This window comes from Canis lupus, chromosome 1 (genome assembly GCF_048164855.1).
Source record: "Canis lupus baileyi chromosome 1, mCanLup2.hap1, whole genome shotgun sequence".
In the NCBI taxonomy this organism is placed as follows: Eukaryota; Metazoa; Chordata; class Mammalia; order Carnivora; family Canidae; genus Canis; species Canis lupus.
The window spans coordinates 88,532,287-88,544,007 of NC_132838.1; the positions used below are offsets into that span (position 1 = coordinate 88,532,287).

The window sequence follows — 11,721 nt, forward strand, 5'->3', positions numbered from 1 at the left end:
ATTCCATGCTGAGCATGGAGCCCAATACAGGGCTCAGTCTGACAACCCTGACATCATGACTCAAATCAATCTGACAGAGTCTCCTCTTTTTTTTTTTTTTTCATTTGTTTTAAGTCTTCCTGACATGTTGAATAAATTGGGCCAATAGTCCTACAGTGTCCTATCTTCTAGATTAGTCTGGTTATTTCCTCATTATGACATTTAGCTTGCTCTTCTAGTCTTTGTACTTCCTATAAAATAAGAGAATTAATAGCTTAATGTATTCAAAGTTAAACATTTAATTAGACTACATAGGTGGTATTACCTATTCAGTATCAAACATTTCTAACTGGTAGTCTGATGAAATCCTCAAAATAGAATGTGTTGACTTGAATATAATATAGACATTTATACATTATAGAAATTCATTTTCTCTAAAGCAGGAAACAATAAAGATCTTTTCTGATTATGATCATATCCCAGAAAATAGAAACCTCCCAACTATAACTATTAATTTGCTTGCTACAAAGGAATGTATAAGACATGAACTCTTAATTAAACACAAATCAGACATCTATTCAAATTTTCTAAGAATTTCAACAGACTTCCTTGATCTCATCCAATTCTACTTCAGTAACCCCCCCTCATCTGTTCAACAAACATTTACTGAGCACCCATCACAACCCATATTCTTCCCTGACTACTGGGGATACAGAGGTGAAATGCTCCTGCCCTCATGGAACTTATATTCTATTCATACCTTAGAACTATCTCAGCCTGAAAAGTTTTAACTCCAGTGCTGTGCTCTCTCACCACAAGCTCGTATCCTTCCCATATTCTCATTCTGTCACTACTCCAAATCTCACAATTTCACTTCATAAGACTTCCAGTCTCCTAGCCACTCCACACACCTACACCTGACTACACTTTCCTTCTTGAGTTCAGACCCATGCCAGGTGGAGCACTTCAGAGACTCTCTAACAGCCCAATTCCTAGCTACTCATTATTATCTGGGATGATTTACTTAATCTTTGTAAGTGAACTTGGACTTCCCCTAGTTTCAATTACTAATTATATATTCACCGTAGAAAATCCTCTTAACTCCAAACTATTCTTCTGGGCCCCATTCCCATTATATCCAACCACCTGTTAAATGTCTGTACCTGGGTGTCCCAAGTTCAACATATCCCAGACAGAAGTCATTTTTCTCCACATTCTCACTTTCCCTTTAATGTTCTCTATCTTCATTAATGGCACCACTGATGTCACCTTGGACTCCTACATGTCCTCCTCCCCATCTAATTAATCACTAAGACCTGCCAACTCTAAATTTTCAACTTTTCTGTCCGCAGCTCTCCACACAGACATCATCTCTCTTGTGGTGACATCTTTACTGGCCCTTCTGCTTCTAGCTATTGCCCTCCAAGTATTCCTTAACACTGCCTTTGAGTTATCCTTCTAATTTTATTTCTTATCATATTACTCACCATTTAAAGTTCATCACCTCCTGGATAAAATCTTTTCTTCTGCATGACATACATGGCCTTTTATGATCTGACTCCTGTTTTCTTCTATTGCTTCAGTGTCTTAGTTCTGGCTACTATAACAAAATATCACGGACTGGGTGGCTTAAACAATAAACATTTATTTCTCACAGTTCTGGAAACTGGAAATCCAGAATCAAGATTCAGTGTCTGGTGAGAGCACTGTTCCTGGCTTACAAGCAGCCATTTTATTATGATCTTCACACAGTGGAGAGAGAAAGCCAGCTCTTTGGTCTCTTCTTCACGGGGTCCTAATTGCATCAGAAGGACCCCATTGTCATTCCCTCATTTAAATCTAATCACCTCCCAAAGGCCACACCTCCTAGTATCACTACCATTTGGGGGTGAGGACTTCAACTTATAAATTTTAGGAGGATACAAACATTCAATCATTAACACCCAGTTGCTGCCACTTCCTGCCATTCTCCCAAACTATAGAAATTTTCCAAAATTCATCCTGCCTCCGTGACCTTTCCCCAGCGTTATGTCCACTTAAAATTCTCTCCTCATCTCATTTTGTTTCATGAAATGACACCTACTTCCTTTTAGGCAAATGTGTACTCTTTCATCATGTACCAATTCACATGTCCCTCCATATTGCCAAGCCACCTCTGACTTCCTCTGATACACAAAAGAACATCTCTAGAATCCCATTACACGTGTACACATATGCATTATTGCAATTATCATATTACTGTCTGTTTTTAGGTCTACTTCCCATATAATCTATGGTTTTAGAGTCAAGACGGTCCTAGGTGTTTAAGAAATATATGTAGAATGAGTGAATAAGTAAGTGGACAACATAAATTTCTAACAACAACAGCACTATTAGGTCTTCCACTTTGAAAGAAGAGTTTCTGAATAGAAATTATTTACAGTTCTATTTAAATAGATGTCAAAAACAAGTTGGCAAACTTCTCAAGATTAACTGTTTTCTTTAACAAACATTTTTATTGAAATATACATATTGAAAATAAATATACAAAACTTATAACCCAATGAATTTTCACAATATAAATATTGTACTACTACCTACTCAAGAAAAGGAACATCTGCTCCTGGAAGTAGTCCTCATGTCCCTTATAGTCATACCCCCACGATAATCAGTTTCTAACATTCTAGATCAATTTTCCCCTAATTATATATTTTAAACTTTTTTTGTTTGTTTTAAAGTTTTTATTTATTTGAAAGAGAGATAGACTGTGAGTGGAGGGAGGGGCAAAAAGAGAGGGAGGGAATCTTTAGCGGACTCTGCACTGAGTGTGGAGCCCGATGGGGCATAATCTCTCACCCTGAGATTATGATCTGAGCCAAAACCAAGAGCCGGGCACTTAACTGACTGAGCCACCCAGATGCCTCATGTATTTTGAATTTTTTATGAATAAAATTATGCAGTACTTTTTTGTATCAGTGGACCCAACTACTTTTCTTTCTTCTTTCTTTCTTTTTCTTTCTTTCTTTCTTTCTTTCTTTCTTTCTTTCTTTCTTTCTTTCTTTCTTTCTTTCTTTCTTTCGTCTACCAGACCTTTTTGGAACTAGTTTTTAAAGTTTTATTTATTTATTTTAGAGAGAGAGAGGGGGTGAGAGAGCAATGGTGGGGGAGGGGCAGAGGGAGAGGGAAAATCTCAAGCAGATACCCTGTCAAAAGAATGGAGCCCAACTCAGGGCTCAATCCCACAACCATGAGATCAGAAACTGAGGTGAAATCAAAAGTTGGACACTCAACCAACTGAACCTCTCAGGCATCCTTGGAACTAGTTTTGTTGAGTTGGTAAAGAAATATTTTGACCATTTAAAAATAAGGTATCTAATCCAAGCAAATGAATTTAGGGAAAAAACAAGTTTAACATCACAAGGCTTGGCTATCAAATATCAAATATCACATCCCATTAACAATTTCTTAGCCAACATATATTCAGGTGCCAGTATTCATCAAAAATACTTTTTTAAATGTTAAAATGAAAATTTCATTTTAGAATAGTTTTAGATTTACAGAAAAATTATGAACATAGTACAAAGAGTTTTCATATATAACTCACTCAGTTTTCCCTATTATTAGCATTAGTATAGTACATTTGCCACAATTAAACAATGTGGATACATTCTTGTTAACTAAAGTCCATACTTTATTCAAATCTCTTTGGAGTTTAACCTAATGTCCTTTTTTTTTTTTTTTTTCCTGTTCCATGATCCCATGCAGGATGTTACAAACATTTAGTAATCATTTGTCCTTAGTTCTCCGTTTCCCAGGCTTTCCTTATTTGTGATGACCTTGAAAGTTTTGATGAATACTGGTCAGATATTTTGTAGAATGTCCTTCATTGGGGATTTATCTGATGCTTTTCTCATAGTTAGACTGGAGTTATGGGGTTTTAGAGGAAGACCACAAAGATCAAGTACCATTTTCATCACATCAATTGAGCATACATACTATCAACATCACTTATCACTGCTGATGGTGACACTGGTCTGGCTGAGGTAATGTTTATCATGATTCTCCACTATAATTATTCATATTTCCCCATTTCCATATGATATAATTTGGAAGAAAGTCACTGCAAAGCCCACACTTAACAAATTGGAAGTTATGCTCATGACCTCAAAGGGTAGAACATCTACATAAATTGTTTGGTATTCTCCTGTGAGGGAGATTTCTCTATTCTTTTTTTTTTTTTTAAGATTTTATTTATTTATTCATGAGAGATACACAGAGAGAGAGAGAGAGAGAGAGAGAGGCAGAGACGCAGGCAGAGGGAGAAGCAGGCTCCATGGAGGGAGCCTGACGTGGGACTCGATCCTGGGACTCCAGGATCAGGCCCTGGGCTGAAGGCGGCGCTAAACCTCTGAGCCACTCGGGCTGCCCCAGATTTCTCCATTCTTATTTATTTATTTAATACTTTGGTTTATAATCCAATATAATTTTATTTCTTGTGTTGCTTTTAAATTATGTTCCAGTTATGACCATTTGGAGTTCTTTCAGTTGATTCTTATCTTCTTTTGACATATCTTTATCATTGCATGTATTTGAGTGTGTGTGTGTGTGTGTGTGTGTGTGTGTAATACTTTCTTACTTTCTGGAACTTCAAAATGCTCCAGACTTCTCTTGTATCAGTCAAGGAGTCCTAATGCCACACGAATGTCACCTCAAGCTAAGTAGCAAATGTATATTTTCTATTTTTTTGCAAATGTACATTTTCTACTATTTAGTCCTAAAAGTTTAGAAATACTTAAGATTTTCATCATTGATAATATTTTTCCATGAATAATCATCACTTGCTCCTTGCACTAGCTGCATTTGAAAGCTAAGACAATCCACTTATCCTCTCCTCAAAAAACCTCATTCCATTACTCCAGGACTTCAATTGAGGCAAACCTATCTTCAGAGATCCAAGATTCTTTAACATGCCATCTGTTTGGCAATCTCTTGAGATAATTTTCTCTGCCTGATTTCTCTGAAGTGAGAGGCATTACATTTGCCTCCATACCCATTTCATCTGTTTTTTTTTTATCGTCTTATCATGACACTCAACTACCCATTTCCTTGAGCTTTTTCTTCTCTTTCAAAGCCACTGTTTTACAGTTATTCAATAAAATCAGAAATGCCAAGAGCTTCTTTTTCTATTTCCCCCTATTATGAAAGAGCTTTTAGCACACTCCACTGGACTTTAAACTGCTTATGAGAAAAAGGCATCCTGAAAAGAAATGCTCTTCATTTTATGATTTTCCTATGTTCTTTTCTTCAGCTAGCTTGAACAGAAGAAAAGCATTTTCTGATTCCTGTATTTGCCTGAGTATTTTCAAAATATTTCTTTGCTTGATGTACCTCAACTTTTAAAAAGCCACTAAGTACACTGTACAGTTTGTTTTTTTTTAAAATTATAACTCAGGGCTTTTCTCTGGACAACTCTTGGGTCTCATTAACAACAACAACAAAGCCCAACAACTCTTTGCCAGTATTATATCTATCTTATCAGTATAATACCTGAATTCAATCTACTGGGAGTTTGTATAATTTTTTAATAAAAATGTGAGTTAAATGCAGTAAAACATACAATATTGAAAAATACTCTACCTTTAATTCATTCTTTATCTCTCCCCATTTACAAATCGAATTTCTCCTCTCCCAAATATTGCCAAATTTGCTTTAGATTATCACTTTCGATCTATTTTCCTATTGAGGATTCTACTCATTTATATAAACTTAAGTTTATTAATTAAAATGCAAATTCTTTTCTGATAGTTCTTGAGGGTAGGCTAAGAATCTATAGAATCTTACATTCTCATAAATGAACACTTATTAGGCACCTATATGAATTCAGTGCATTAAGGTAAAAAGACACATTAAGTCCTTAGTCTAGTGGTATAATATAGAATAAAAGAATTATAACCTCAATTCCACCTTTATTAAGGTGATTATTGAAGCCACAGACCACACGTTCTATTGGTATTTAGTGAAAATGGGTGAAATGTGGCATAAATAGTTTTGATTTTGTTTTGTTTTTAAGATTTTATTCATTTATTCATGAGACACACACAGAGAGAGAGAGGCAGAGACACAGGCAGAGGGAGAAGCAGGCTCCATGCAGGAGCCCGATGTGGGACTCGATCCTGGATCTCCAGGATCACACCCCAGACTGCAGGCGGCATTAAACCGCTGCGCCACCGGGGCTGCCCCGCATAAATAGTTTTGAGACTATAAAGCAAGACTTTGGGGAATGTATCAAAAAGATGGCTGCTGATTGACCCATAAACTGGACTCAGGCACTCAGAGGCTTCTCAATCCCTCTCCTGCCCTTGGAATGTGGGTTCTGCTTGCCTTTCCCACTCCCAAAGGCTGCTCCATCGCCTTGAGATGGTGATATGGTGTTGAGAATACCTGCATGGTATATGTAACTGAGCCCAGATAGGGTCTCTTTATAAATGTTTAAGATTTGGAGGGTGGGTGTGGAGATCCATTGCTGCAATCCAAGACAAGCTTGTATTCAAGTTCCATTTGCTGTTAATAAAACTGTCATCTACCAAACTGGAGTGGCCTGCCTCTTTGGTCTCACCCTGCCCTCTTTACCCTCTGCTTTTTTCCAGGCCAGCTTCAGATTACACCAGGGAAGCTCCTGGGAGGATTATGAACCAACAAAGGAATTAGCCATCACCCTTTGTTTAGAAAAATGAGGGAGGGGCACCTGGGTGGCTCAGCTGGTTAAGCAGCTGCCTTCAGCTCATGTCATGGTCCCAGGGTCCTGGGATGAAGCCCCAGGTAAGGCTCCCTGCTCTGCTTCTCCCTCTATCCCTCCCCCTTCTCATGCTCTCTCTCTCTCAAATAAATCAGTATATTTTTTAAAATGAGGGGGAAAATGTAAAACATGTACATACAAATTACCATAACATTTAAGGTACATCTATACTTTATTTCATTATGAAGTTGGATTTCTGGCTAAGTTTGTTCACTAAAAGAAGTACTTGGGCTTTTTTCCCTTATTATTAGCATTGGGATATAATAAAAAATCTGCTTTACCTACATGAAGTATATGGTACTTACTAAGTACTAAATAAATATTAACTTTGTCCCTCATTTTTATTTAAAAATTACTTAGATCAATGTTTTCCTTTCTTTTTTCTGTAAAATAGTAATATCCCACAATATATGAAGAGATACTCCCTGCAAAAATGATTCTGTGATGAAATAAGTCTGGGAAATGCCAGATTAAACAGGGTTTAACTTCCTTCTGTTCTACAGAATTTGGCAGGGTCTTTAATATTTGAATGTGCATCATAATGCACTAAAGTAAGGATATGGTATATACCACATTCCCCAAAGACATTTGAGTACAGAACACTTTCTTGCTTAACTTATTTTCCTTATCTTATTATTATTGAAGTATAACTGACCTACAATATTATATTAGTTCCAGGTGCACAACATATTGATTTGACAATTCTATACATTACTCAATGTTTATTCACCAGGGTAAGTGTAGTCACCATGTGTATGGTATTATTATGGTATTAATATGGTATTAATTAATATGGTATTATTATGTTATTGACTACATACCCTATGCTGTACTTTTCATCTTGTGACTTATTTACTTATTAAAGATTTTATTTATTTACTCATTCATTTAGAGAGAATGTGTGTGAACACAAGGGGGGAAGGGGCAGAGGGAGAGGGAGGATCTCAAGCAGATTCTGCTCTGTGCACAGAGCCCCAAGTGGGGCTCAAAGTCATGACCCTGACATCATGACCTGAGCTGAAATCAAGAGTCACATGCTTAACTGACTGCACCACCCACACACCCCTCGTGACTTATTTTATAATGGGATTTTGTACCTCTTAGTCCTCTTCCTCCACTTTGCCCATCCCTCTACACTCCTCCCTTCTGGCAATCACCAGTTTATTCTCTGTATTTATGAGTCTGTTTCTCAATGTTTTAATGTTGTTGTTTGTACCACTTTCTTCAAGGGATCCAATACTCCCAGACCAGTTTCGGGAAATGCTACATTAATCTGAAGAGCAGGGGAGAAAGAAATTTAAAACGAGTGTTTGGCAGGATGATGGTGCTGTTAATAGCACTAGGAAACAGGAGAGACAACTGTGCAATGGAAGATTCATTCTGAACAGAGTGAGGTTCCTTCACTGTCTGGCAGAGACGAGCACTATATATGAGAGTCAAGCTCAGGAGAAAGGTCAGGGCTGTGGTTATGGATTATTATCAATTAAAATTCCTCCACTACACAGTCTTAGCACTCTGATCCATTCCAATCACTCGGGAGATCAATCACAAGTAGCCTTTTACTAATGTTAGTTAAAACACCAACTCTACAAAAGATTTACACTTTCAAAGAAAATGAAGAGTGTTAAAGACTTTTCTGTTTGTAATAACGTAAAGACAACTTATTTTCTCAGCAATTGGGTGAGTAAGTGAATATTCTGATAAATCTGATGGTGGAGACTGGGCATCCAGGTCCTCAAATCAACAGTAGTAGGCAGACCTTTCCTCACATGTGAGTGTGAGTTTAATTCCTCAAATATAAAAGGGGAGAGAAGCCTCATGAGGTCTGGGTAAAAGGAAGGACACAGAAACGGGGGAAGAGGAAGAGATGTGAGAGCAGGGACACTGAAGATTTTCAAGTATAGTGTCACATGCTGTATAATATAATTCATCCTCATGCCCCAGTAACTGAAATAAGTTAAAAACAATTTGATCAATGTAGTTTGATTTTTTTTAAAGAAACTAATTTTTCTTTGGCAGAGTACCAAGACAACATCTATTTGTATGAAAAGAAAAGGGCCAGTCAAGGTCCAGGTGACTCCATTGGTGGACTTTGTTGGCTACCTGCCCAACATCTGTTTCCCTCCTTCTGGCTGCCTGACAGGACCCTGCTTTGCCTCATGTAACCAAACAACAGGCTCCAGAAGAAGCTAACCCCATTTGCATGCAGCCCAGGAGGAGGTTCTGGTTTGTCTAATCCAGTCATGGCATTCCCCTTGCCAGGTTTTAGGAATGTACATCTGATCCAATTCTGGCCACTGAGACTGCATGATGGAGACTTTTGGGGAAGTTTTCCCAACTCCTGAGAAATGCACTCAAGAAGAGAGAATCATTCTTTTTCTCCTGGACACTTCCATATCTGGACATGACAGCTATAACAACTTCAACCATAATGCAGCCAGTCTGAGGAAGGCAGAGGCAAGGTATCTGCAGAGCCTGGGCATTGGTAGACTAACGGCCTGCCCTACTCCTGCTGTCCTGTGATATCATAAATGTGCTTATTGTTTAAAGCAGTTTAAGAATTTTGTTTCTGGCAGGCAAAACTTATGTGAACTAATGTATGCTTATAATAACATCAGTCTAATTTCAGTCTGAAAAAGCTTTCCCAAGTAGGAGAGAGAGCAGTGCAGTTAAACCCAGCCCGACCTAAATAGTTCATAATCTGCAGCCATCTAATCTATGTCATACACTTTTTAAAAATGCTTTTGTAACTGCTATGCCCACCCTCTGTCCCCCTCCGAAAGCATTCTATGCACTGTTGTATCACTCAATGTTCTTCAGAAAAACAGAACCAATAGTATGTGTGTGCATGTGTAGATACATAGAAGAATGATAGATTTATTTTAAGGAATTATCTCATGTGATTATGGAGGTTGGCAAGTCCAAAATCTGCAGGGTAAAGATCTAGGGAAGAGCTGACGTTACAGTTGAAGTCTGAAGGAAGCCTACTGAAATATTCCTTCTTGCTTGGGGGAGGTCAGCATTTTTGTTCCATCCAGGCCCTCAAATGACTGGATGAGGTTCACTCACGTTATGATGTAGGGCAATTTGTTTACTCAAAGTCCGCTGATTTAAATGTAAATCTCATTTAAAAACATCCCCACAGAACACATGCAGAATAATGTTTGACAAAATAATAGGGGACCACAGCCCAGCTGAGTTGACAAATAAAATTCAATATCACAACTATCATTTTAGTTCCTAACCAGTTTCTTGGGACTTCATCACACTCTGGGCATATTCAAGGCATTATGTCATACAGATGAATGCAGAAGCCAGACAGGAAGGAGTGGATGGGCAGAAAGTGCAAATAAGCATAGTCCACTGCTTTAGAAGGCAACAGGGGTTTGAAAGAATAGTGGGATTAAGGGGTGAGGTGAATCACTGACAAGGCTAAATCCAGACGGGATTACTCAAGAGCACGTTTAGAGAGACCAGACCCTCTTCCTCCCAACTTGTGGGTTGCTTTAATGCTTCCCTTCCAATATAAGTAATCTATTTTTCTCTAGACAGCACCCTGGATGTTCTCCAGAAAGCACTCAAGAGGGATAAAGATCTAGGAAATGAAATTTGTAGACAGGCAATGCTTTTGAGATTTCATATGTAAGTTTTAACCAGATTGCTCATTAGTATTAATGAACTCAGGAGACCAGAATGACCCACCTTCTCTCTAGAATCTTCAGAGTTGAATTATCATTTTTTTCTATAAATACACCTCTTCCTTGCATTGCTATACACTGAGACTGCAGACTGCATACCTTTTCTGTTAAAATTTCACTATTTGGCCAGCTTCTGTATTTTCTAAGATCTTGGTATTATTAAAATAAATGAAGCTTTCATAAAGAGAATATGAATTTTAATATAACCATTTTGCCTGGAGGATGGGAATTGGTACCTATCATTACTTGCAGCTCTGTAGAGTACCTACTTCCATGGTTAATTCTTGGTTATCCATGTGCTGTAAGTAGGTACGCCATGAAGCCAAATGTGAATGTCATTCCTGCACCCCATTTTCATTATTTATTGCAGCTTTTTGGCAGGAGAGAGCTTGTTTTACTTCACTGAGACAGCTGCTGTCCATTCCCAGTCTGTGATATAAAAGTGACTTGTAAGAATCATGTGGAGTTTGGGCAGCCCGGGTGGTTCAGCCGTTTAGCGCCACCTTCAGCCCAGGGCGTGATCCTGGAGACCGGGGGTCGAGTCCCACGTCGAGCCTGCTTCTCCCTCTGCCTCTGTCTCTCTCTCTCTCTCTCTCTGTCTCTCATGAATAAATAAATAAAATCTTTAAAAAAAAAGAATCATGTGGAGTTTGTATTCAGAGGACTACAAAAATGACAAAATTCTGTCATTTATTGATAAATATTTTTCAAGTCCATAAAATAAAAAGAAGGCACCATGAGCAGGGGTATAATGAGTTATCACCAGTGACCTTCAGAGAACTTATAGAACAAATTCATTTTCCATAATAAGAAATTTAAGTGAGGAGGGCTTGAGACAAACACAAAGAGGCAATTATACCACTTTAAATATTTAGCCTCAAACATCCAATTCAGCACCATTTTTCTCCAAGTTTATAGCTTCCGTGGGCAGTTCGGCTTTAGGTAAGCCAAATATGTACAATGGCTGTGGACTTGAAAAAGGCAGTGTGCACTGCTTTATCTTTGATGCAGCATTTCCTCAAAAGAATTTTCCTCTCAGCCCTTCATCCATGCCATCTTTTCAGTCATCAGGCTCACCAGTGGCCTAGATAGATCACACCTGTTATGCTGTAGCATTCAACTCTGACTTAGGGCAGGAGCCGCATTTGTTCTGATTGGTGCTCTGGCTTGCAAGCAAACATCATTTTACTGTAAGGATGATTTCAGTCAGATGGATGGAAGCTCTAGTAAACCGTCCTGCCATATAGTACATAAAATGTTCATAGGTCA

General features: G+C 38.1%; 1 long non-coding RNA gene across 2 annotated transcripts; it reads left to right on the forward strand.

Annotated features, from left to right (window-relative positions):
* The first annotated feature begins 6,692 nt into the window (after window positions 1-6,692).
* Window positions 6,693-11,045, forward strand: LOC140639897 (uncharacterized). Of its 2 annotated transcripts, XR_012036550.1 has the most exons (4): window positions 6,693-6,777; window positions 7,984-8,207; window positions 8,774-9,216; window positions 10,823-11,045. It is a non-coding gene; the product is annotated as an uncharacterized lncRNA (long non-coding RNA). The 2 variants fall into 2 exon arrangements; XR_012036548.1 differs by lacking the exon at window positions 10,823-11,045 and having other exon boundaries at window positions 8,774-9,303.
* The last annotated feature ends 676 nt before the right edge of the window (window positions 11,046-11,721 follow it).